Source organism: Rhinoderma darwinii, chromosome 13 (genome assembly GCF_050947455.1).
Source record: "Rhinoderma darwinii isolate aRhiDar2 chromosome 13, aRhiDar2.hap1, whole genome shotgun sequence".
Classification (NCBI taxonomy): Eukaryota; Metazoa; Chordata; class Amphibia; order Anura; family Rhinodermatidae; genus Rhinoderma; species Rhinoderma darwinii.
Window position 1 is genome coordinate 43,398,334 of NC_134699.1, and position 22,177 is coordinate 43,420,510.

Here is a 22,177-nt window from a genome sequence, read left to right on the forward strand (position 1 = left end):
CTCAAACACGCTTCAGTAATGATAAACAGTACACAAGCCCAGGGGTGTGTGATATAAATCCCACATATAGCAAAATGCTATCGGCTAGAAATAGCAAAATACAAAAGTACAATAGTAGCCTATACACTGTCAAAGCCTACACAGAATATGATGATCCGTAGGAAGGGCAGTATACATATAGCATATAGCAGCATACATATAATAATAGTACGTCAAGGCCAGCACAATATAAATATATGATATATGACAAAACATAAAAGGTGCAGCTTAAATAGATATGCATATAATAATGCGTTCAAAGCCAGCACAGATGAAAGGTGCAGCTATAGACGTATATCAAAAAGTATAACGGCTCAGATAGCCAAAAGACAGGGTATAGCTGCCATAGCTAGACGATATGGCCCAAAAGTTAGTAGAGGCTAACAAAAGTACATCCACATACCCTGAGACATTTTGGGGGAGCGTGAAGGATCAGAAGAACTGGATGGGTGAACGTCTGCCCACAGTCCAGGTCTGGAGCTACCAAGAAGACTTACACAAGGGACAAATTGATTGTTTTCAGATTCCACTCAGGGAGTGGATGGTTGCAATCCGTGGTTTAACAACATCCTACACTTCCAGCAGGAAGGATTCTGGGAAGGACTGAGTCTATCAACCTGGAAGGTCCAAGATTTAAAATTGTGTAAAATCCTTGTCACAAGAGCCCTTGGTGAAAAGGTTCCTGAAACTGTCTCCTAAGATGAGACCTGTTATCCTCGGACCCATTGCAATATGAGAATTTGCCTTAGTCCTAAGAGATTCATGATCAACTACCTCTGAACCTCGGGAAGAGGTTCCACATAATTACCTATGCTAATAGATTTACTTCTGGTAATAATCAAAGGCAGACACAGGTGGTGGAGAACCCCGTGTAGGTGGTGGGGTGTGTGGGACCCCATACTCTCCAATAGTTTACCATGGCACACTACGTTGTGTCATTACAACTGTGCACCAGTAACGGTGAGCCGCTGTCTCGGTCCCTCAATTGTATTATACTGGGCTCCTGTGCATCTGCACGGTTTGAACATGAGGTGTCCGCCCCTAACCAGAACATCTGTCAGAACAGGGTAACTTCATGCCTTGTCATCAGTGGATCCATATATCAGATTCCTTCAGGACATAGTCTTGCTGAAGCTACTACCAGACTTCACTCCAAAGTTTCTAATTCGTAACCTGAAATCAGGGCCACTCCCTTCCAGTGTTCTGGCATGTGTCTTCCTTTCATGAAGAACATTACCTCCATTCCTAGATCTCTGCTGTTGTCTTGAGATCTAGTTGGCTTGGAGTAAGAAATTAGGAAGGTTGAGAATGTATTGTTTCTGGAAGGAAACAAAGACTTAAAATCCACTAAACCTACCCTGGGTAGATGAAGTGTAGAGGCCAGTAGTCTGGCTAATATGTTAGATCTCTGATTCACCTAATTTAGTCTAAAACTACTGTACTAGTGCAGTGAACACCTCTTGGGCTGAATAAAGTCTAATCCCACTGGATCAAATTTACTGTGCAGCTTGGCGTTCGCATTTAATATTTATCAACCATTATGGGCTGAATTTTGGTCCTCCAAAGAGACCGCTCTTGAGCGGTCAATCTTGGGTTCCACCAGTCAAGCGGGCCCTCCCTATGGGGTTACTTCTTGTTAAATCCCCATTATTGTGCTGCTGCAGGACGTAAGGGAATAGTAGATTTCTAACGTTAATCTGTTTTCCCTTAGTCCTAGCAGAAGCACAAGCTTCCCACCCTAATTAAGGCTACTGCTTTATAATAAACACACGGTGGAAGGGGCTAGATGTCCTTATGTAGGGAGGAGACTATAGTTAATTAGATTTGATTAAATTAACAATTCCATCTGTCCTACTAGTTCATAGGGGCACAAATACCCCATTATTGTGCTGCTGCTAGGACTAAGGGAAAACAGATTAACGTTATAAATCTACTATTATTTCTATTACTATAGAGTATACAGACATAGTAAAGAATATTATCATTGGAGCATAAGTCTATTAATTTCTACAGCCATATATAAGGCTATGTTACAGATGATTATTATATTTTTATTTTTTTAAAAGAAGCAGACAGTATATTTGTATTAGCATTACTTACAGGCTCTTTTTCAATCATTTTACAAATGGTCTTAAGGAAAAATATGCCACAATTAGTGCAAACACCTTCTATACATGCATGTCTTTCCATGGTTACAGACTACAAACAAGCCCTGTCTGCAGTCTTATCTTGCAGTCATGTGTCACTTTACTTACCAACCTATGGACAGTAGAAGAGGAGGCTGTGTCAGGGTTGTTACAAGCTTTCTACATACCCAAGGCAGAGGTTTATAATGCAGCCCATTACCCCCAGTCCCTGAAATTCTGTCGGATGGACAATCATACATTTAAATACCCCCCTTCTTCACCAAACCCTAGTATTCTTATTTATAATACCTACTTCTCATTTCCCGCTATCCCCATGCTTCCACATAGGTGGTAATCTCAATATAGGGCCAACTGGCCACACTAACGCCTTTCTGCAGTTGGGTATATTGACTCCTGCAGCTTTTGTCCCAGCTCCATTCCTCGCATCTCTTATATTCGATTGCCAACCAACGATCTCTACCGCTAATCAGCCCTTCCCTCTTCAGGTGTCATCACCTGTCACATAGTAAGTGTCTACGCCTGTATGACGGGTGGCCCTTTCCCTTGCCAATGTACTGAAGGGTTGTGTTCTTGGGCTCCCAGCCCCTACAAAATTATCAGCAGTTCGGAACAGCGTGCAATTGGTTTTGCAAACAAACTGACAGGCAGAACATTTGTTTAGTTCATTAATTGTACCCCCTCACTTCAATTGTGCCTAAGTCTGCTGCCTACTCTGCCTACCCCTTTTCCTGACCCTGGGCAGATTGAAGGGAACAGCATGACTGCAGAATCAGACTCCAAGGCTTGTTTATAGTTGGTTTTAATGTTGATACATAGGTCTGCATGGGAGCTGTACACACAAAATGTAAGGATATTTTTTCATCAAGACGTTTTGCAAAGTTGCTTAATTGTTTTATTTTAGATGCAGTGCATTAGTAAAAAAAAATGTACCTTTACATAGCCTTTTTAGTACATGCATTTTTAAGAAGAAAAATATACAGAGTTTTAATAGAGTACACTAAGGTACATCTCTGCAAGAAATTTAGAAGAAATAATGGGGAATATGGATAGGAGTACAGCAAGAATCATAGATTGTATGCCTTTTGTCTTCTGCTACATTTGTTGTTCTACAAGTCCTTCTGCTTTGTGACCAGGATAAAGTGTTCATTTGAAGCTATTTAATAAAATAGCTATTTATTAACGAAATGCAATGGTGGAGTTGTAATTGGGAGAGAAAAAATATTGAAAAAGTTATTTAAGCCACAAAAAATGTGTTGCAATGATTAAAGATGGAGTTAACCTTTATAAGGCTGACAAGGCAGCAGTGTTGCCAGAAGTAATTTACAATTATAGACCAACATCATTTCAAACCCAGTAAAAGCTATTTCAAATCAAGCATTAAAATAAGCACAGAAACACATCATATAGCGTAGCCAAAAAATATCAGAAACAGTATCTAGAAATACCATAATGGTGCATTACATCTGTTAAATGGCTGATTTTGAAATAAAATCGAAGTTTATGAGGAAATTCCCCATCTAAAATACACAACACAGGTTACGCATATGAAATATTTGCTTACAAAATCTGCATAACATAAGATACGCAGCAGAAAGAGTTTCCACAGCAGACAAAATTATGTGTGCCAATTTACGGCATGTATGAATTGCAAATAATATTTTTTTTTTGTTATCCATAGGATAACATGGAGTCATTTTCTGTAGCGGAAATTTTACACAATGACAATTGTTTACGCCCATGTGAATTCCCCTCTATATCTCACAAGACACAAGCAGAAAACTTAACAGGAATAATCAATTAAAATACTTGTTTAATTAAATCTAAGTGACATTAGCATACATGTTACATTTTAAATAATCCAGAATATCTCATAATCCAATTTACAAGTGAAGGAGAGGCATATAATAAAACAACGAAATGGTTAAATAGGTAGTCCTCTTTTTGGCGCCAGGGAAGCTCTAGTATTACTTGGTGTCCACTCAAATAAATAGGCAACCATAGGGGCGTAGAGCCTGCCTTAGCAAAAGCCACTCTTAGCAATGTATCTTTGTTCTGTCTAATAGAATGGGCACGAAAGTGGAGGAAAGAGGTTTATGGGAGGGAAGACTGTTTATAGAGGACAACCCCTTTAATGCCTAATAATACCAGCCTTTCTGTTCACTCATTTCACAGAACACAAGTTACTTTAAAGTGTAGTTAACGTTTGACAAACTTCTGACATGTCATAGTGACATGTCAGAAGTTTGGATTGGTGGGGGTCCAAGCACTGAGACCCCCACCAATCGCTAGAACGAAGCAGCTGAAGCCCTCGTGTGAGCACTCAGCCGCTTCGTGTCTGTTCGGCTTTTTCCGGAAATCAATGTATCGGTGTACGGACTCAATAGAAAGTCTATGAGCCCGTACTCCGATACATCGGCTTTCCGGAAAAAGACATGACATGTCACTATGACAAGTCAGAAGTTTGTCAAACATTTAGCTACACTTTAACCCCTTAGTGACCAACCTATTTTAAACCTTGATGACCAAGCAATTTTTTAAGTTTTTCCATCGTCGCATTCAAAGTGCTATAACTTTTTTATTTTTGCACTTACATAGTTGTATAAGGACTTGTGTTTTTTGAGGTACATATAATTTATTGATTAACTTTTATTAACTTTTTTCGGGGTATAATAGAAAAGAAACCCAGCAATTTTGCCACTCTTTTTTTGCGTATTTAATTTACGCCATTTACTGTGTGGTATAAATAACATAATAACTTTATTCAGCGGGTCATTACGATTGCCACAATACCAAATTCATATGGTTTTCTTATGTTTTCTACTTTTACACAGTAAAAACCCTTTTTTGAAAAAATTATGTGTTTTTGTGTCTCCATATTTATAGTCATAACTTTTTTATTTTTCCGCTGATTCAGCTGTATGAGTTTTTTTTTTTTGCAGAACAACTTGTAATTTCTATCGGTACAAATTTGGAGTACATGCAACTTTTTGATCACTTTTTATCAAATTTTTTTGAAGGCAGGATGAACAGAAAATTCTGGCATTGTTTTTTATTTAATTTTTTACAGCATTCGCCGAGTGGGTTAAATAACATAAAAGCTTTATATTTGGCATGGTTACGGAAGCGGCGATACCAAATATGTGTAGCTTTGTTACCTTTTTTTCATAATAAAGCATTTTGTAAGATTAACAAGTGGGTTTTTATTTTTTTTTTCACTTATTTATTTATTAACTATATTCAACTTTTTTTTAACTTTTTTACTAGTCCCACTATGGGACTTGACTATGCGATCGTCTGATCGCTTTTATACTACACTGCAATACTTCTGTATTGCAGTGTGTTACTGCCTGTCCGTTTACAATGGAAAGGCATCTGCTAGGTCATGCCACTGGCATGGCCTAGCCGGCATCCACTAAAGGCAGACCAGGGGGCCTTTATCAGGCCCCTGGCTGCCATAGAAGACACTGGCACCCTGCGATCTCATAGCAGGGTGTCGGTGGGGTGAAAGAGGGAGCTCCCTCCCTCTCTTCAAAACCACTTAGATGTGGCGCTTGCTATTGAGCGCCGCATCGAAGGGGTTAAACGGGCGGATTTCGATCCGCCCACTCGAGCAGCGCCGTGAAAAGGTGTATGCATCAGAATAAAGCCTGTTAGTGGCCGCCGTGAAAAAGCATAAAGGGCGGTCACTAACGGGTTAGAAAAGCTCCTGTATTCTGTTGAAAGCAGAAAAGTAGGAAAATGTATATCCCTGATATTGCTTTGTCTATTTTCGGCTCCATTAGCGTAATGGTAGAACTATACAAAAAGAAAAGATAGAATATGGGTGCAAATGTTTTTATATTATTCCTATTACTATAATAAATTCTATTAGGATTCAAGAGTAATACCTCTAGACAGATTGCCATCAACAAGGTGTAACCCTAATACCACTATCACCTATTCTAGTCATTATTACATCTTTTCTCATTGCAGGAGTACTGCCATCATGTGCTTCTACTACTTGTTATCCAAGAAAATGATTGACCCTGGATCTAGCCATACTTTTCAGTTTTGTTCTGACCGCTACGTCAACATTTTAAAGCAAAAGACATCCATCACAATTGCTCTTATTGTTTTCTGTGGGGTTTGTCACGTTCGTCGTCACATCAGATCAAAATACTAGATATCGAAAATAACACTACTGTTTTTAATTTGTAATTCCATTGATTTCAATATTAAAAAGATAGAAGGAAAATCTGATGTTTGAGAAAACTGATGATAAATAGCTATGAACAGACCCTAATAATTATTTTCTTTGCAATCTTACAGCTGCAAGAATACCAAAGATATGTTCTCAATAATTATTGAATTTAAAAAAGCACTCTCAGCAAAATAGTTATTTCCTCCTATACTAATGTAGATGAGATAACTAGTAATATGGTTAGTTTTCCTACCGAGCACTTAATTTGTGAGTTATCCGTTCTGGTCTTTCTGTTGTCCCAAGTGACTGAACTCAGACTCTCAGAATCCCACAGCCTCTTATTTGTGGACCAGAAGTCAATTTCTTTATGCATTCCTATTAAATGCTCAATGTGGCTTTCACATGTTAGAGTTGACACATTCGAATGATTAGTGTCCTATGCCGCCTAACACGTATTGCCCACAAATCTATGTGTTATAGCAGATGTTTGTTCATTATTTATTATTTTCTGCCTCAATCCGTAGGTGCTCAGAGATTAATGGTCAATACAATGGCTGAAATCCGCAGCATTTCCATGAGGAATCAACTACAGAATACTGCATTATGCGGATTTTAATAATCCTACTTTCTACGCTGAAATCTGGGCGGATTATTCCTTATAGTGTGTATAGAGCTGGCGTTACCATGAATTCCTGTATATCCCTGTAGAGTTATATAAATTGGCACCGTGTAATACCATATTTTCACTGCAGCGGCAGCCGCCACTGATTTGCTTGTCGTGAGGAATGTTGTTAAAAAGCTAATACAAACTACCATATTTAAACTGATGCAGTTTGTTTATTTATCCATTCATCTGTTTCCCGGTTTTTAAGTGATACATTACTGATCTAACGAAAGTGTCTCAGCACATAATCCATTGTCCCAAGCCTAACTTCCGGATAGTATTTGAGAATACATTATTGTGATTGGCATTCAATTTGTTCCAGCGTAACCTTCTGAAACAAATAGACCTTTAAAAGGGTGTTTGGAAAACTCTTACTACTGGCATAAAGACTTCTCTTGTGCTGCACTTATCCTATGGAAGTGTTTTCCTAAAAAAAAAATAATACAAATTTTCTATATGGATGCTTACAGTATGTCACATAATTTCAGTACAGCTGCAAGCATAGCATAGCCCACATACAACCTGATATAATAACCCATAAATCTTCATTCAACCCCTGTCCTTAAAATGGATTTGTCAGGCTGCTGTGTACCTGCATATAAAGCAGCAAACCATTAATCACTTCTGAGCGGAGTGGGGGAGGTAGGGAGAGGCGGGCGCATTTATGTTAGCGGTTTATACAAAAAAATTTTCTTATTACACTTAGACAAAAACAGTGCAAATAATCCAGTGTGCATTAGTCTTGTGGGTGACAATCGCTTGTTGATAAGAGAGACTGCAAGGAATTAGGAGAATGATGTGGACAACTGAATAAACTAGCAATTATCACAATAAACACAGCAGTGCTGAATCGTATAGATGGAATAGATAGACTAGAATGTCCGTTTTGTTTTATAAAAAAAATTAATTAGAAAACCTAACTGGGGAAGGCTCTAGTAACATTTGGATTTATTTGGATTTAAAATGTTTGCTTAGAATGAATACATATAGACTCTATAGACTCTATAGACATATAGACTCTACATTTTAAGTGTACATTCAACTGTGAACATAATTTTGTTTTTATATTACAAAAAAATATACTTTTTTTCCGTTCAGAGCACGATTATTACATTATCTTCACACAGCCATGGCAGTGAATGATAGCATTCGGACTGCCTTTAGTGATTGCTGGGATAAGCTAAGGGGCTTATTATTTAAAGAATTATTATAGAGTAGGAACTTTTGCTAGTAGCTGCTGCAGACAGACAGACTTATTAACTCTATGGTTGTGTGAAGGGAAGTCGTTTTCCTGATACAGAGCTCTGACTCCTGTAAAGACAGATAATTCAGCTAAGAATTTTAACCATAAAATTAAATTATATTAAAACTTAGAGGTATGCTTTTAATCTGGTGATTCGAACAGTTATGTGAAAAGGTAAGGTATATAAAGTGTTAAGAAAATGCCTGTTCCCTTAAGATCACCATGACCACTGTTCTAACTTCTGGGCGGTTCTGTTTTACTTTTAGTTTATTTTCTCTGTCTTTCTGCCAATTAGGTGTCGGGTTGTATTTCTAACTGGCTTCCTCCACCTGGTCTTTGCTTGTGATTTTTCCTAGTCTTCTGGTGTTCTGATCAAGCTCTAACACTCCCTGTACTTCTGACTTCTTGGAAACTGACTCTGGCTTTTCTCTCGTTAACCCCTTGTTTACCAATTTTGATTATCTGCTCCCAGCTTGTTCTGACCTCTGCTGTATCTGATTTCCACTTGCTCTGTTTTGGACTTTCTGTTTACCCTCTGGCTGCCTGATTGTCCTGTTCAGGTTTGCCTGCATTGCACCTTTTATCTAACACTGAACTCTGCCAAGACAGCCTGGGTTTTATGAAGCAAAGACCATCCCACCTTGCGGTTGGCTCTGGCGAAATCCTTTGAGTAGCCTTAGACTCTGTCGATCAGAGTTGTGGTGGATTTGAGGTTGCGGTTTAATTTGCACGCTCTCTCCCGGCAGTCTCCAGCAGCCTTTGGGGAATCGCTCAACTTGCAATTCCATAACATAAAGATAAGGGTGGTGTAATAAAATAAAAACATAACAAATGTACTTTGCAATCATGTATGAAAAAAACACAAAAATAAACACAAAAATGTGCAGAAGTACACCTTTGTCTATAATATAAGCCTCCTTTTGCGGAAAGAAACTCCAGATGATGTTTGTTATAACAGTTTACCAGTCTCTGACATCGGTAAGTGAAATTTTTTCCATGGAAACTATTTTCAGCTGTACAATGTACAGTCCGTTTCAAATCCCCCTTATATCCTCTCAATGGCACTTAGATTCAGACTTTCACTTGGCCATTCAAAAACTCACCATTCCTTGGTGTGTTTACTGGTATGTCTAGGGAGTTATTATGTTATAATGTCATCCTTCATCTGAGCTTCAATCTTCTGTCAGATAATCTCACATAATTCTCTAGCACCTTCTGATACAATTAAGAATTCATATACTATTCTATGATGGTGAGCTCCTAGGCACTGATGCAGCAATGTAGCTCCAACACATAACATTTCAATATTCATTCTTTTACAGTTTGTATCAGGTTGCACTGGTGAAAGGCTGGACAACAGTAGCACCGCCTCTTGGACAAAAGCAGACACTGTTTTCCAATCTTTAACAAACCATGTATATACTTTCATACAAGGATGACAAGGTTGTTGTAATCATTAAATGGTCTCAGAAATGTTGATTATTTAACTTGAACCCATTGGACTACACGGTCTCCAGGTCTTCTGTTCTGTCTTTAATGCAAGAAGAGGAACTGAAAACCTCTGATGTGGAACAAATAAGATAGAATTCTGATGTGACAAAAAGCATGCTAAACTATGTAGGATGCCAATTACTGGTGCAAAGTCTGGTTCAATATCAGACTGAGCTGCAGTATCAAGCACAGCCGCAAGTACAGAAGTGCTAAGGTGCATGGACAAGTGTTGAAGGGTCACATTTATACAGAGAACAGATCCCCACTGATCACACATAGATTGCCTATCCTAAGATTAGGCTGTCAATGTGTTTTCTCTGAAAGCCAAAGTGTCACGTCTTAAAGTCTCCACAGATATTTACAGCTACATTTTATATATATATATATATATATATATATATATATATATATATATATATATATATATATACTACTGTTCAAAAGTTTAGGGTCACTCAGAAATGTCCTTATTTTTTCAAGAAAAGCACCGTTTTTTTCAATGAAGATAACATTAAATTAATCAGAAATACACTCTATACATTGTTAATGTGGTAAATGACTATTCTAGAAGAAAACGTCTGGTTTTTAATGCAATATCTACATAGGTGTATAGAGGCCCATTTCCAGCAACCATCACTCCAGTGTTCTAATGGTACATTGTGTTTGCTAACTGTGTTAGAATGCTAACGGATGATTAGAAAATGCTTGAAAACCCTTGTGCAATTATGTTAGCACCGCTGTAAAGAGTTTTGCTGTTTAGAGGAGCTATAAAACTGACCTTCCTTTGAGCTAGTTGAGAATCTGGAGCATTACATTTGTGGGTTCGATTAAACTCTCCAAATGGCTAGAAAAAGAGAACTTTCATGTGAAACTCGACAGTCTATTCTTGTTCTTAGAAATGAAGGCTATTCCATGCGAGAAATTGCCAAGAAACTGAAGATTTCCTACAACGGTGTGTACTACTCCCTTCAGAGGACAGCACAAACAGGCTCTAACCAGAGTAGAAAGAGAAGTGGGAGGCCCCGCTGCACAACTGAGCAACAAGACAAGTACATTATAGTCTCTAGTTTGAGAAATAGACGCCTCACAGGTCCTCAACTGGCAGCTTCATTAAATATTACCCGCAAAACGCCAGTGTCAACGTCTACAGTGAAGAGGCGACTCCGGGATGCTGGTCTTCAGGGCAGAGTGGCAAAGAAAAAGCCATATCTGAGACTGGCTAGTAAAAGGAAAAGATTAATATGGGCAAAAGCACACAGACATTGGACAGAGGAAGATTGGAAAAAAGTGTTATGGACAGACGAATCGAAGTTTGAGGTGTTTGGATCACACAGAAGAACATTTGTGAGACGCAGAACAACTGAAAAGATGCTGGAAGAGTGCCTGACGCCATCTGTCAAGCATGGTGGAGGTAATGTGATGGTCTGGGGTTGCTTTGGTGCTGGTAAAGTGGGAGATTTGTACAAGGTAAAAGGGATTTTGAATAAGGAAGGCTATCACTCCATTTTGCAACGCCATGCCATACCCTGTGGACAGCGCTTGATTGGAGCCAATTTCATCCTACAACAGGACAATGACCCAAAGCACACCTACAAATGATGCAAGAACTATTTAGGGAAGAAGCAGGCAGCTGGTATTCTATCTGTAATGGAGCGGCCAGTGCAGTCACCAGATTTCAACCCCATAGAGCTGTTGTGGGAGCAGCTTGATCATATGGTACGCAAGAAGTGCCGATCAAGCCAATCCAACTTGTGGGAGGGGCTACTGGAAGCATGGGGTGACATTTCTCCTGATTACCTCAGCAAATTAACAGCTAGAATGCCAAAGATCTGCAATGCTGTAATTGCTGCAAATGGATCATTCTTTGACGAAAGCAAAGTTTGAAGGAGGAAATTATTATTTTTAAAAAAACAACATTATTTCTAACCTTGTCAATGTCTTGACTATATTTTCTAGTCATTTTGCAACTCATTTGATAAATATAAGTGTGAGTTTTCATGGAAAACACAAAATTGTCTGGGTGACCCCAAACTTTTGAACGGTAGTGTATATGGTAATGGAAGTGAGCAATGATGTTGTATCCAGTCATAGTCATAGCTATAACTAAGGACCCTAGCGGTCTGAAACGCGTAAGCGTGGTCCCGGAGAACTAGAAATACCAATGTATTTAATATTGGGATCTAGAACCATTGTTCCTTTTTACTGGAAGCTTCTATATAATATTATTCTTCTGTTGAGCATTAGCTGACTTCATTTATCTTTTAAAAGTACCATGACTGTAATTTATTTGCTCTAAATAACATCATAAAGAGCCAGGCACATGAATATTGCTATCTTGAATGTGATATATGTAGTTATATTGATAAGCTCTTTTTAATAAATCCAATATAGGGACTTTAGATCCAGACATTTTTTACAAGCGCCCCAGTAAAATTTGATATAATTAATATTGAAATCTGATACAATCTTATACATTCACATGACAGACATGTTTTTAGTCATATGAATATTTTTTGCCTTCTTTAGTGATGATATTTATACACTTAATGTACATTGTTAATTTTATATCTAATAAATTGATACATAATTATAAGCACTTGGTAATCTTCTCGATATAATCTTGTAAATTTCGCATTATCATGCAGTTCTGTGTTGGAAACAAGTATTGGTTTACCAACCTTTCTAGATAATCTGGATTATGGTGCACTAAAATCTGCACCAAAACTGAATTGATAGATATCTGAATATTACATGACTTTTCACATGCATTAGCCACAAATCTTTTCACACGCATGTTATTAACATACAATCTATTCCCTTCGTATCCTCATGGGATTATTCTAAAATAAATTGTGTCTTTACTACAGTTTACTTAAGTCTGAGTGCTTTGCAATTAAAGCAATAAAATGTTTATGCAGGAATAAATCTGTTTTAATGAAACTTTCTCCCCGTCAGGTTTTTAAATCAAACCTTGAATTTGCAATTAGAATATACATTTACTGCCTCACCCTCCAGCTGTTACTTTCACAGATCCCAGAAACAATACCAAGCTAATCCCTGTTGGCTTCAGAAGCCAGGGAGCGAAGAGAGTCTTGCCTTTCTGCCATTCTAGGTCTTTGTCCCACCATTTCCAGTTAGCCCTGCATCTACTGGGACACAATTAGAAGTATCCTAAAACGTAGATGGAATATATGACTTTAATGCATTTATAGATTTATAGTGGCTGGAACACTGAGTGCATTTCAATTTATTCCAAAATAAATTTAGTGACAAATTCACTGAAAACAAGCCCCCGTATAAAATTCAGAACTACTACACAATAGATTATCACAATCCGGGCAGGGAGCTTTTTTTCTCCAAGTTAAATTAAGACTGGTGTCAAATAATTTGAGCAAAATATGATGGGGAATAAAAAGAAAGACACAAAATAATATTAGCTCATTTATTTGCCTCGCTAATCCAATGGAAAAAAAAAGCTCTGTACCTGGCTCACCAGGTTATTGCCATCTCTGCTTTCCAGATTGCTTAATGAGCGCTGGGTGCCATGTCTGGGGTAGAGCGGCTGGGTCTTAAAAGAACACAGATGATGTGTTTTGTTGGTCTCACACTGGTGGTGATGAATCAGAGGTGCAGCAAAGACAGCAGTCTACTCTTCCAACTTTCCCTGGACACCACAGTTTCTGCAGCAAGTTTTGATATGTAAACAGCACTTCGCCTCCCATCTGCTGTTGTATCAAATTAATACTCCATTGGCTATGTTACTAGTGGTTAGTTTTCTTTCAACTAGTGGTTTCTGAGTTGATGATGTTGGCTCAACTAAAGTGTCAATATTTTTCTAAGAAAGCTGTGTTCGCTCTCTACAGTCACATTGCAGGGAACATGGTGTGATCCCTAAATTTTTTCATATTTGTCCGGAAACACACCATCACCAACACTTGGATCAGTAACTAAGGACAAGGTCAATATATGAACACGAGTTTGCCTGAGATTAAGCTGGTTGGAATGCTGTGCATGGCTGAGCAGACACTTCTCCTTTATCTGAAGGTTTGCAACCTTTCTTACAAGCGTCCCTGTCAAAGTTCCAAAACTGCAAAATGGTCATCTTCGCCTGCTTTTCTTACTCCAACTTGCTACCATTGTCACAAGGGGAGAAGTAATGGTAGGTAAATTGCTGTTGTGCAACCAGTAGCAAGTCATCCACAAATTTTCCCCACCTTCTTCAAAAGGGCAAAAATATTGTCACTGCCCTACATTTGAGAAAACTGATACATACACTCCCTGCTTTGCTTATGTGATGCTACTCTGTCAAGCAGGGGCGTGACTAGGAAAGACTGGGCCCCATAGCAAACTTTTGACTGGGGCCCCCCCTCCCCTGGGTATCACATAACCCCCCCTTGTAGATAGTGCCTCCCTATATATTCCGCCACACAGCGCCCCTATAGATAGCACCATACAGCCCCCCTGTAGATAACATCATACAGCCCCCCTGTAGATAACGTAATACAGCCCCCCTGTAGATAACATCATACAGTCCCCCCTGTAGATAACGCCATACAGCCCTCCCCCTGTAGATAACGGCATACAGCCCCCTGTAGATAACGCCATACAGCCCTCCCCCTGTAGATAACGCCATACAGCCCTCCCTGTAGATAACGCCATACAGCCCCCTGTAGATAAAGCCATACAGCCCTCCCCCTGTAGATAACGCCATACAGCCCTCCCCCTATAGATAACACCATACAGCCCCCTGTAGATAACGCCATACAGCCCTCCCCCTGTAGATAACGCCATACAGCCACCCCTGTAGATAACGCCATACAGCCCCCCATACAGCCCTAAAACCCCCTGTAGGTAACGCCATGCAGCCCCCAACCCCCCCCCCCCCAAAAAAAACAGCCTATAGTTAGTCCTACAAAAGAGATGTATCCCCTATCCACAGGATAGGGAATACATGTGCGATCGCTGGCAGCGATAAGGAGAACAGGGGACCGAAAGTCCCCCGAAGTCCTCTATGACAAACCTCGGACTTCAATAAAAATGAAAGGAGCGTTGGTCACACATACGCACAAGCGCGACCAGTGCACAATTCATTTCTATGGAGCTGCCGATAGACTCCGGAAGTCCAAGGTTTGTCATGGAGAACTTTGGGGGAGTTTCGAGCCCCTGTTCTCCTTATCGCTGGGCGTCCCAGCGATCCCACATGTATCCCCTTTCCTGTGGATAGGGGATGCATGTCTTTTGTAGGAAAAACCCCTTCAGTGGCGTCGCGCTGTATTAGCCATAGCGGCTGCTCGCGGAGCCTCCGGCCATGGGAGTGGGGGGCCGTGCCTGCGGGCGGCACGGCCACCTCATGCTCCGGGCCCTGTAGCAGCCGCTACGGCTGCTACAGCGGTAGTTACGCCACTGCTGTCAAGCACAGCCAGTAACGTGTGCCTGTTTGTGATAAGGACATTAAAAACAGGTCAAACTGATGGTTTCTTCACACTATACAATCTCTTTCTGTAACACATTAGTGCAAGACTTCCCTGATTATACTAATTATAGGGCTAAGGAATGCACTGCCAGTAGATCAGGCACCACAAACAGCAAATTTTGTATTATTGATATGATGGAGGCATACTTTATGCTATCTTGAAGCACTGAGCAAGATGGCAATGCAATGGTCAGCACCTACATGGACTGTACCCTGGCCCCAGGACAATATCACTGGTCTTGGACGAGGTGGGTTCTGCTTTGCAAATTTTATTATAATTAATACAGGATCATAGAATACAGAGAATGTTCTCTGTGTGTCTCTCTGAAACAGAGTGGACAATATTAATAAGGATATTAAAGCTCATGATGAGTCCTGCCACTTTAACAAATATATCTAATAACCATATCACCCATGTAAAAATGTGACTTCTCTCCTAAATTTAACAACTAGATTATTAGAAAAAAAATTTCAAGTCCTTATCATAGTTTAAGGGCTTAAGGTGGCCATACACATTTGATGAATGTCGTCAAAACCTGGCTGACCTGGACCGACTGACCATTTAAGGCCTCGTTCACATGTGCGTTGGAGGTTCCGGTAAAATCACGGACACTCAGATGGAAAGCCAACAGAACCCATTAAAGTCAATAGCTTCTGTCGGCGGCCGGTGGTGTCCGTTGTGAAACGGAACAATTGCTTCCGTTATTCCCTTGTTCTGCTCCTCTGACGAAGCACAGTAACGGAACACACCAATGCAGATGTGAACATAGCCTTATCTGTATGGTGGAGTTCTGATTCTTCCTTGACGGCAGGTCTTTCTAAGGATATAAGCCGCGGCCAAAGGTGTCTGGTAGTGGCTTCTCCCTGACCCAAGCGTGCATGTGAATGGGAAGGTCGAAAGTAATAGTTTTCAAGCAAGTGTTCGTCCAACAGCTTCATTGTACTCTTTATCTAGTAAACTACAGAAGGGCAAATGCAATATTATATTTGAGCTATTTATTTTTCTGCTTTTCACCACTCTCCATAATGCCTCCTGCACATGAGACGTAAATGCTGCGGACTTTTCCGTGCGACAATTCCGCAACGTATTACAGTAGCAGCAAAATGAATGAGATTTGAAACTAGTGCAAAAATTCACCTATGGTGCGGATTCTCAATCTGCAGCATGTCAATTTATCTTGCGGAAATGCTGCAGTGCTTCCGCATGGAAATGTCAGATGGCAATTCTGCAGCAATTCTGCCCTGTGTGATGGGAGTCTAAAGCTGTCATTTGGGTAATGAACATCTGATGTGATGAGAAGTAACCAGCCGGACACTCCAGGTCCAATCCTTTCTTGGATACTGGTATCAAATTCTCTATTCTTATACCATTGTCGTGAAGTGTAAACTCTCAATGCTAATGTTTAATTTTTTCTTAATAATGAATGACCTTTGTGTGTTTACATGTATGTCATCTTGGTGAAACAGGGCAATTGAGTCAAATTATCTCTTTAATGCTATTAATTATCTTTAAAATGTTGTTTTCAACAAAGACATTAAATGTTGTATTAATGTGTTCAATAAGAGCCGTTGTTATTTATTTGTTTAATTACTTTCTTTATCTATTCTAGGAACATTGATTAAAGGGGTTCTAGATTTTAATAACTAATGATTAATAAGCAGAGTACTCATTTTCTTTTTGTTCTAAGATAGGCTGCGTCCTTCAATGGGTTCCCTAAGAGGAGATCTTACGGACTGCTACTTTACAGCATGTGTGTGCTTATTTAGATACGTTTTAAAACCGCTAATCTAGATAGAGTAACTGTCTGTCTGGGTGTAATATGTGCATAGACTTTCCATCTATGTATCTCCCCCTATGCCTGGATAAGCATATTTGGAGCATGTGAACAAAACATTGCTGCATGTTGTATAGTAGGAGTCATCCAGATTATTCTCTAAAACCTCGGAAATACAAAATTATTACAAAGACCATCATAAGCTCTTTAAAAGCAAAACCCAGTCCAACTTAATTTCTTATTGTGTCTTAAATACATGTGTGAAAATTACATTGCTGGAGTCTGTGATTTAGGACTACCACTAATTTCCAAAATGAAATGGCTCTATAGAGAGCTTAAACGCCTAATGAGAATTGCTGAAAATCTGGCACAACATTCCTCAAAAAGATCTGCTCAAATCAATGGCAATTTGTTGTGTCAGATCTTCAGAGCTCTTGATATAATTCTTATATTGAATGATTGACGATGTGATTATATGTATATATATATATATATATATAAGTGTGTGTGTGTGTGTGTGTGTGTGTGTATATATGTATACATATATATATATATATACATATATATATATAAGTGTGTGTGTGTGTGTGTGTGTGTGTGTGTGTATACATGTATATATATATATATATATATATATATATATATATACACACACTACCGTTCAAAAGTTTAGGGTCACTTAGAAATTTCCTTGTTTTTTAAAGAAAAGCAGGTTTTTTCAATGAAGATAACATTAAATTAATCAGAAATACACTCTATACATTGTTAATGTGCTATGACTATTCTAGCTGCAAACGGCCCATTTCCAGCAACCATCACTCCAGTGTTCTAATGGTACATTGTGTTTGCTAACTGTGTTAGAAGGCTAATGGATGATTAGAAAACACTTGAAAACCCTTGTGCAATTATGTTAGCACCGCTGTAAACAGTTTTGCTGTTTAGAGGAGCTTTAAAACTGACCTTCCTTTGAGCTAGTTGAGAATCTGGAGCATTACATTTGTGGGTTTGATTAAACTCTCCAAATGGCTAGAAAAAGAGAGCTTTCATGTGAAACTCGACAGTCTATTCTTGTTCTTAGAAATGAAGGCTATTCCATGCGAGAAATTGCCAAGAAACTGAAGATTTCCTACAACGGTGTGTACTACTCCCTTCAGAGGACAGCACAAACAGGCTCTAACCAGAGTAGAAAGAGAAGTGGGAGGCCCCGCTGCACAACTGAGCAACAAGACAAGTAGATTAGAGTCTCTAGTTTGAGAAATAGATGCCTCACAGGTCCTCAACTGGCAGCTTCATTAAATAGTACCCGCAAAACGCCAGTGTCAACGTCTACAGTGAAGAGGCAACTCCGGGATGCTGGCCTTCAGGGCAGAGTGGCAAAGAAAAAGCCATATCTGAGACTGGCTAATAAAAGGAATAGATTAATATGGGAAAAAGCACACAGACATTGGACAGAGGAAGATTGGAAAAAAGTGTTATGGACAGACGAATCAACGTTTGAGGTGTTTGGATCACACAGAAGAACATTTGTGAGATGCAGAACAACTGAAAAGAAGCTGGAAGAGTGCCTGACGCCATCTGTCAAGCATGGTGGAGGTAATGTGATGGTCTGGGGTTGCTTTGGTGCTGGTAAAGTGGGAGATTTGTACAAGGTAAAAGGGATTTTGAATAAGGAAGGCTATCACTCCATTTTGCAACGCCATGCCATACCCTGAGGCCAGCGCTTGATTGGAGCCAATTTCATCCTACAACAGGACAATGACCCAAATGACCCAAATATCCCATGCCGCTTATCTCAGAACTTTTTGACATAATCCGTGGGGCCAAGGTATTCACAAAACTGGACCTACGCGGAGCATATAACTTTATCCGTATCTGCAAAGGAGACGAAAGGAAAACATTGTACACCCGAGACTGCCATTACGAATACCTTGCGATGCCCTTTGGCCTGTGTAATGCTCCAGCTGTGTTCCAGGAGTTTGTAAATAACATTTTTACTGTATGTCTGTGTAGTGGTCTATCTGGACGACATCCTGATATACACGCCGGATTTAATAACGCATTAGAGGCACGTTTGCCAAGTTCTGTCGCGGTTAAGGGAGAACCGCCTATACGCTAAAATTGAGAAGTGTGTGTTCGAGAGAAGCTCTCTGCCCTTCCTGGGCTATATTGTGTCCGACCGTGGCCTCAAGATGGACCCTGAGAAGATGAGATCCGTCTTGGAGTGGCCACGTCCACAGAGCCTTCGGCCCATACAAAGATTTATGGGATTCGCAAACTTCTATCGGCAGTTTATCCCAAACTTCTCAACTCTGACTGCCCCAATCTGGGACCTCACCAAGAAGGGGGCGAACGCCAAGGTTTGGCCTCCAGAGGCAGAATCGGCATTTACTAAGCTCAAGAGCGCTTTCACCTCAGCATCTGTTCTCCATCCCCCTGATGCTTCTAGGCAGTTCCTTCTGGAAGTGGACGAATCTTTCGTTGGTGCTGGATCACTACTAGGTCAAAAGAACTCTAAGGGCAATATGGTGGCTTGTGGCTCCTTCTCGAAATTGTTCTCTCCTGCAGAGTGCAACTATTCCATCGGGGATCGGGAGTTGGCATTAGAGGAATGAGAGACACTTGCTGAAAGGCGCAGCCTCCCCTATTATCATTTATACAGGTCACAAGAACCTCACATACTTACAGTCAGCACAACGACTAAATCCTCGCCAAGCCAGGTGGTTGTTGTTCTTCGCTAGATTCCTGCTTCACTTCCGCCCTGCTTATAAGAATGTGTAGGCTGACGCCCTGTCTCGATCATTTGAGATGAGAGATTCCCCAATATATTATAGACACGTCTAGGATTGTTGTTGCGGGCCCGTTGCAAATTAGAGACATTGGTCCTGGAAAGACTTTTGTCCACCTTACGGACAGTAGGAGAATTCTCCGCTGGGGACACAGCTCTAAATTGGCGGGGCACTCTGGTGTTTGAAAGACTAAGGTCTTCATGGCCCGTCAGTATTGGTGGCCCACGTTGCCTAGGGATGTTGTGAACTATGTCTCTTCATGTATGAACTGTGCCTCGAACAAGTCTTCCCGCTGGATGTACTACAATCTGGGTAGTGGTGGATCGTTTCTCCATGATGGCACATTTTATTCCACTGACTGGCCTCCCATCTGCTCCTCACCTGGAAAGCCTGTTTATTTTGCACATCTTCCAGCTACATGGACTCCCTCTACACATTGTCTCGGATCAGGGTGTACAGTTTAGATCCAAGTTCTGGAGAGCCCTGTGCAACCTGCTGTACGTTAAACTTGACTTCTCTTCTGCCTATCACCCTCAGTCCAATGGTCAAGTGGAGAGGACCAACCAAATTTTAGAGAATTATCTTGGCCACTTTTTTCCGCCCAACATGACAATTGGGAGCAACTCCTGCCTTGGGCAGAATTCTCATACAACAACCACACAAGTGGGTCTACCGCCTTGTCTCCCTTCTACATTGTATACAGCCACCATCCTCTTCCTATGCCATGACACAAGTACTAGCAGCTAACTCTTCATTTGGCGCTTTTGTTCACATCTGGCAGCAAACTAAGGCTGCTGTCAAGGTCACAGGGTATGTGCATCCACTAGGCCGCTCCGCCATAGCGGAGAGTCAGCTGGCCTAGTCACAGTCTAAACAAGAGTCTCTAACAGTTCGTAACACAAGGGTACCTGAAATAGTCCAGACAGTAGCTGAGGCCTCAGATGAGAAGCTGATACATAGCCATAAACGTTAAACCATCTGGCGATTGTCCATGACATTCCTTGAAATGCATAGCCAGAGGGCTCCTTTCATCTCCATTTTAAATATCTCTTACAGCCCCATCAGATACCCCAGTCCACCTTAAACCTCTTTATTCTGTAATAGCCTCTAAATGCTCATTTGTTAAAACTTCCCCCTTCCTTGCTTGGGAGAGGGACCTAGGCCAGACTTTTGCTGTATCCCAATGGATATACTCCTTGAAATTCCTTGTTTCGACTTTTAAATGTGTATCTCATTATGAAGCCGCTATCAAAACAGCTCTCAGATGGTATTATACACCCGATAAATTGAGCCACATGTACCCGGGTTCTTCTGATCTTTGCTGGAGGGGTTGTGGGCACAGAGGCACTCTCATACATATACTATGGTCTTGCCCTTGTCTCGCTCCTCTGTGGTCATCGATTTTTCAACTGCTTTCCGAGTTGTGCAACAGGGTCATTCCGCTATCACCATCTTTAGCACTTCTTTTTCTCGGAATAAATGAGATGTCTATAGAAAATAGGGCACTTGTGGCACATATCCTCTTGGCTACTAAATTGGGGATAACTAGGTATTGGAAGAGTGTGAACCTTCCCTCTTTTGGGGAAATATATGACATGCTAAATACTACATGTGCCTACGAAAAAATGATGGCATATAAAGATCATAGATACCCGCAGTATGTGGAGACCTGGAAGAATTGGCATCTTTTTCCTCAAAATTGTATATCCCCGTAATGCATGTTTGAAACCGATATATTTAAACCTGAAACTCTCTATTTTTGGTTTTCTGTATATATATTTTTTTTTGCCCTATTTTCAGGGCTTTTCTGTGTGTGTTGACCACATGCAACATGTTTTAATGTATTTTCTCCCTTCGCATGGTTAGTACTTTGTATAAATGTGGGGACGCTTAGCATGATTCTGAGTTGCCCATTTACGACACTATGCTAGTTCTATGTACTAAGTATATTATGTGCTATACTGCATTTTTGTACAACCATGTGTTTGTGGTTATTGTGTATTATATGTCATTTTGAAAAAAAATGCAATAAAAATATTGATGGTAAAAAAAAAAATCTCTCTTACATGTTCAGAGATCCTCAGTTGTACTTCCCTTATAGCTTTCCCCACATAGAATTTACTAGAGGGACAATAAATGAAATAAACAACCATCGAAGAGCGACAGTCAAGAAAACCTTGTACATGAAATCTTTTAAAACCGATGGAATCGGAGAACATGTTGGATTTCCTTACGAATTTACATTGTGAGCATGTGCCACATTTAAACATCCACTTTAGAGGATGAGACGGCCATACTGTTATATCTGACCTTCTGAACTCTGTTCTGACAAAGAGATTGCGTAGATTCGGTGTTCTTCTAAAGGTCGTACTTGGATAT